This window comes from Monopterus albus, unplaced genomic scaffold (assembly GCF_001952655.1).
Source record: "Monopterus albus unplaced genomic scaffold, M_albus_1.0 scaffold147.1, whole genome shotgun sequence".
NCBI classification, from domain to species: Eukaryota; Metazoa; Chordata; class Actinopteri; order Synbranchiformes; family Synbranchidae; genus Monopterus; species Monopterus albus.
This window is the reverse complement of record NW_018128027.1, coordinates 405,460-411,543: the sequence shown is the minus strand read 5'-3', so window position 1 is coordinate 411,543 and position 6,084 is coordinate 405,460. Positions and strand designations below refer to the sequence as shown.

Genomic DNA, 6,084 nt, shown 5'->3' with positions numbered 1-6,084 from the left:
TTTTATCTGTCAAAGTAGCTCTAGTCCACACCTCCAAACTCATTTTCTTAACAAGACTCCAGGTATGCTAACACCTGACTTCATTTAGCTTTTTTGAGATCTTTAACTCAAGGGTTCACATACTTTTTCCTGTAGCACTATGAGGTTTTTATGGTTGTTCTCAAAGACATTAAAGATCAGATTTTTTTGTGTTCTTATATTAGGCACATTATATTCATCAGTACTCTTGACTTAGATGAAGATCAGATGACATTTTTTGCAGAAAACCATGAAATTCTAAAAGGTTCACATACTTTTTCTTCCCACTGTACATGGTTCCAAGACTGTGTACCACATGATGACAACACATTCAGGTTCACTTTCATCTTTTGCTAAACTAATGCTCATAAAGACAAGTTTGTCACTCCAGCCCATGTTAGATTAAAATGAGGTGTGGATTCTTTTGTGTGCTCTTTTTTCCCACTTTTCTGGTCAGTGCACTGCCACTTTCTCAGCTGCTTGGCTGCTGGCCAGTCTACTTCCTGTAAATGTGAACAAATCACTAAGACTTCAATGGGAGCTGGGTTCTTTGAGCTCTAAAAGGCCTCTCAAGTTGTTAAGGAGAGGCAGGTGCAACAAGGTGGAGAGCCTCTTTTATGCATGGGGTCTCACTTAAGCTGTAGTCATTCCTGGATAAGCTAAAGACTGTAATAAGACATTACATAAAAGGGATTTAACGCTGTGATAAAATTTTATTTTTAACAGTAAACTGTAAAAAAAAAAAAAACATCAAACTGCAAAGGTAAAACAGAACATGAAGAGCCAGAATGACGATTTCCAGAAGGTGGGAGAAACGTGTGTGTGTGTGGGGGGGACAATGAAAACCTAATGCCAAACCTCAACATCATTTTCATCATCTTTCTATATTATATTCTTATATATTTTTATTATATTGCTGCATTTGTTGCTTAAAGTGCCTTAGATTTTGTGGTACTTATTTATCTACTTTATATTGCACTTGTATTTTTGTGGCATTCATGTGGACGGCAAAGTAAGAATTTCATTGTACAGGGAAACACGTTTCCTAACTGCATATGACAATAAACACTTTGACCTTGACCTCATTCCCATATTTAATTAATCTTTCATGGTGCTGTATTCATAATAAATGACATTTACCAGCAGTGTGGGAGATGTAGATTTTATTGCACGATCATTGCAGAACACATTCAAATGAGTAAATACAGGAATCTGTGTACTATCCTGTCAAGAGGCACTGCAGTACATCACAGTATACAGATTCTACTGTATTTTAATTAATCACCTGTGGTCTCTAGTTTGTCTGTTTGCTTTTCAATGAGACACCATTCTATTGTGTGAATAGAATGCAGTCAGTGGAAAAGACAGAATACCTCATTAGCGAAAACAGCTGGCATAGTGAATGGCTAGAGGGAAACGCACAGTCTCTTAGCCCTCGATGCCACATTATTGGACACTACTGGAATTCAGATGCCCTACTGGTTTTAGCTAGTCTTTTTCAACATTTCTTTAGCTTCTTCCAGATTGCAAGGTGACCAACTAGATCTGTTCCTCTTATACTTGAGTGCAGGTGCTTATCAAGACTGTAATGGATGACGTTTTAATGATGTTTTGAAACTAACCAAGACAGTTGTTGCCCACAGAGGAGATTGTCCACGACAGCAACGAAGAACTAGACAAAGATAACGAGGAAGAAGAGCAGAAGAGAAAAAGGAGAAGAAGGAAAAGGAAACCAACTCCTCATCAAGACTCAAGATGGAGCAGCTGCAGGGAGCGAGTCCAGCAGGAGTCAGTTCAGTCAAGCTCCTGTGGATAAGGGTATATTAGCAAGAACAAGAAGAGAAAGCTGAAGAACAGGCAGCACAAAGAAAAGCTGCTCTCTATGGGTCTGCCCCGGGAGGCTGCCCTGGGGTACATGTTCCAAAATGATGGGGAGGTGGAGGATAACGGGAGGAGAGCTGCAGAGGTGTCAGACTCTCAGGACAACACTGGAAATCTAGTTGTCAGATTGTAAGTACTGTGCAGAGGTTGTTTTATTGTTGTTCTTTCTGGACTAAATATTGTAATCACTGCTAAAGCTACTGCTCCAATATCCCTCATTTACTGTTAATATCGTACATAAGTCATATTAAAAATGCCATGAAAGTGTGATTTTTTTTTTCTTCTTCATTTAGGGTGTTAGCACACACAAAGCTGGTGCCAGTCATAGATTAAGTTTGCAAACATAATTCTGCATAATAATGAAAGCTATTGCAAACAGCTGGTGGCCATTTGCAACAGCTTAGCTTGATTGACAGTATTTAACATTCATTTATAAGAAAACCATGCAAATATGTCCTATTAATACTAAAGGTGCAATGTGTTTAATATAAATGTTAATAAATAAATTGCTTAATAGAAGGATTTTTTGCAACAGACTGATGATGCAAAATGCAGCCTATGGGAAACAGTCGCACTCTTCAGTCAGTGAGCTTTTAATCAAGGCTTTGAACTTTCTGAGAGAAACAAGTTCATTAATCTGCAGGGTGTGCTGAAGATTAGGCCATGACCAGTGAGCAGAATAAGAGAACGCTCCTTGGTGCTTTATATATAGTAGCACAGTCTTGTAAATGAGTGAGACAGCTCAAATATAATTCACCCAGTCTGGTTTTGTAAGTAAAAAATTATACTATAACATTTCCTTTATTGTGGTGACACAGAGTCAAGTATATATAACTGTATATTAGGTGCAATTTATGAATATACATTTCTTTATTTTGTCAGCTCCAGCTGAATTGCACTCTACTAGATACTGAAGTTACAATAATGCAGCCTTTAGTAAACAGATCACCTCTCACGCCCTATGTGGTCCTTCAGCCTCTTTGCATGTAGACAAGCCTTCTCTCCTGTCTGGGACAGTGGATGAACTGCGTCGCATATCCAGCTGAAGTAAGCTCTACTCTCCTCCTGAAGCAGTTCTGCAGTCTCAAGGCCTTTGTTCAAGAGAAAGAGACAGACTGGAAAAGGCACTAGAGGAGCTGTACTGCAACTCCATGTCTGCAGGTCAGTGATGCATCAGTTGGGCACAGCATTGAACATTTAACCTGTATTTTCCAGGAAGAGTGTTACAAGGTTAGTTATGGAAGTAGACGTGATGAGAACCTGACTTGTATTTAATGTTGCTTCATGCCTGCTGCATGCATTCATACCCTGCCCTGTCCATACTGGCCTCCTCTTGCAAGGATATGCCCCAGGAACCTCACTGAGCTGTCCCTGCAGGTGAATACTTGCCTCTGCTTGCCTCCCATTCTGTGTGCCCTGACACTGATCTTTGTGTACCTGCCCTTACTTGCTTTCATTAGTGTTTACCTGTACATATATGCCCTTGGTTTGCTGTGCATGTTCCAGCTGACACACAGGTCACCTAACATGTTTGAGCTTGTTCCTCTTACCTTAACTCTGTCAAAAGCCAAAACATCTCTTCAGTCCCCAGACACTTTTTGACCTGTGTGTGTGTGTTTGTGCAGTTGCCTGATTGGCTAGCTTTCTGCATAATAGGATCAGCAGGGACTTTGCTGACACGTGTGTGTGTGAATAAGAGTGAGACCAGCCAGGAGATTCAGGCCAGTGCCATCTCGCTGGCCACCAAGTGACACTTGTCTCAGTCTGTCCCTGCTGGCGAAGACGACACAGCATAAAAATCAGTTTGCTACAGTATCTCACAAATTTTGCTGTGCCTAACCTCTCCATGCACCTGCTCCATAGCTGCCTAAAAGCTTTTCTTAATGCCCCTCAACCCGCCTCATATTGTATGAGTCATGCTTCCTTTCACTGTTTTTAAATGCAACTCTACCAGCACTTTGTATCAAAGCAGAAAAATATATTCTTGTAAATTAATCTTTATCATTTAAGATGTGTTCCATTTAGCTCATCTTTGCTAGGTTAGCATTCTCGCTGCATTTCATAAATTTTGTAATGCTGCAATATGACAGTTTAAACTTATATTTTTAAATTAGCTTCCACCTTGATAAATCATTCTGTATTTTAATGTTACGCACATCCATGCAGGACCTAATCTATTTGCTTTGAAAGCCTTCAAGCAGGTTTACTCTAGCTCTCCTCCCTCAGTCTACTACAGATTTTCTTTGAGCATATTTTTCTGCACCCTGAAGTTTTTCTCATGAATGGCAGTGGCCTGACTTGCTCCCTTTATACAGCCCATTTTATGTTCTGGCCAGATTTACTCTACTCTAGTTTGTTTGAGAATACAGTAAGTAAAAGATTCTGTCTTGAGTGTGAGACAGCTCTGTTAGGTTCAACATTTACATGCAGGAGAGGTAGGAAGTATATTGCACACTGGCAGGAGAATTAATTTATTTTGCAGAAAATCCACCAGCACATAAGTATCATTGGTGAAAACACTCACTGCTCCTCTGGTTTTGTGTTGTCTGCATAACTGAAATGTTGTTCCCTGTCTTTTTGTGTTTTAGAGGAAACCAAGTCAGTTTGCTGTTCCAGTACTGGATGACAGACATTCTTCCAATGAAGGGAGCAAAGAACACACACAAGAACACACAACTTTCTACAACGCACCCATGTGACTGTCAAGTCACAGTGAAAATGAGACACTACTGAAGGGTCATTTGTCCCAGGAGCTCCTGAGAATTTCTTATACACTGCATTTCAGAAATACTGATAATACTTTATGAAATACTTTATTTTCTTTTAATCTGTGCCTTTTGTCTAATCCATTTTTATGCATTATATTGTACAAGAAGACGACAAAGCCAGTTAATCCTGAGCTAGGTGAATCCTTCAATCCACCCAGAGGAAGCTTGAAGTTGTCATCATTGACCGAGCTGGTTTTCATGTAGTTTAAATGGACCGAGCATTTAATTGCTGTTAACACATGTCCTCCTCATCTAAAGCCGTACTTGACAGAGAAGCAAATGTCATCTCTGCTGGAGCTGTGTTGTTTGCAGATGTTATGACATTTAAACCCAGCCGGTTAACCTAATAGCTACTCAATTATCTACACTATGCTCTCCACAGATCGATTTTTGACCACATTGCTATTCCATGTGCCTTTTCAAATTTGCTGTTTTACTTTGCTGCACTCAATGAATTGACAGTCTTCAGGGAAGTAATGCTGGTGCAACTAATGGTGCCTTGGCAGGTATTATTTTGGGGTTGAGTGATAAACAACAGTCTCCATGTTTTTCACAACTTTTTTTTTGGGCCATTAACTGATTATAGCAGCACAGTATATTGTTGATGACCATGGGAATTAGTACTACCCACGGAGTTAGTTGCTTAACCTTCCACATTAGCACACCTCTCTACAGCTCAGGTAATCAGCTCGGGCTTTTCCATAGCTCACTGCCAGCAGATGGGTTCAGGATTAATTTGGCTGGACAGTGCCATTGTAACGACTGAGTGAGAGCTCTCTGCCCCATACCAGCTTCACAGGAACCGTTGTCATTCCAGAACGGATGCATCAGTAGAGACCAGCAGGTTCTGCTGTACACTGTAACACACACAACTGTGAGCGTGTCATATTACAATGGTGAACAATTAACATGAGCTGCCATCTGTGGCCTCTTCTCATATGGATGCACCCAGTGCTGTGGCGGATTGAAGTTCATGAATTCATTCTGCAGACATTAGCCAGTGGAGATAGTAAGGGCAAAGGAGACATTGCCTGTCCTTCTTATGTACGGTGCCTTGCAAAAGTATTCATACCCCTTGAACTTTTCCACATTTTGTCACGTTACAACCACAAAAATAAATGCATTTTATTGGGATTTTGTGTGATCAACACAAAGTATCGCATAATTGTGAAATGGAAGGAAAATGATATGTGGTGAACAGTAAAAGTACTGACTCAGGGTGGCTGAATAGATATGCACGCCACACTTTTCAGATTTTTATTTGAAAAAAATCTTGAACAACACGTATCATTTTTCCTTCCACTTGTGTGTCCATGGTCATGGCTCCTTCAGCCAGTCTCCTCTCTTCTCAGTGCAGGAACAAGAGCTCTGTTACAAAGCATTCAGCTCAAAGAAGCTGTGCCTAAGTACAGCCTCA

General features: G+C 40.3%; 1 long non-coding RNA gene across 3 annotated transcripts in view; it reads left to right on the top strand.

Moving 5' to 3' along the window:
- The window catches only part of LOC109968353 (uncharacterized), an 8,913-nt gene extending 3,142 nt beyond the window's left edge, over window positions 1-5,771 (top strand). The window contains exons 4-7 of one of the 3 annotated variants that reach the window (XR_002276087.1): window positions 1,662-2,028; window positions 2,875-3,060; window positions 3,240-3,276; window positions 4,488-5,771. This is a non-coding gene — a long non-coding RNA (uncharacterized LOC109968353). The remainder of the gene's footprint in view (window positions 1-1,661; window positions 2,029-2,874; window positions 3,061-3,239; window positions 3,277-4,487) is intronic. The other 2 variants (XR_002276086.1, XR_002276088.1) reach the window with 2 other exon arrangements.
- Window positions 5,772-6,084: the final 313 nt, after the last annotated feature.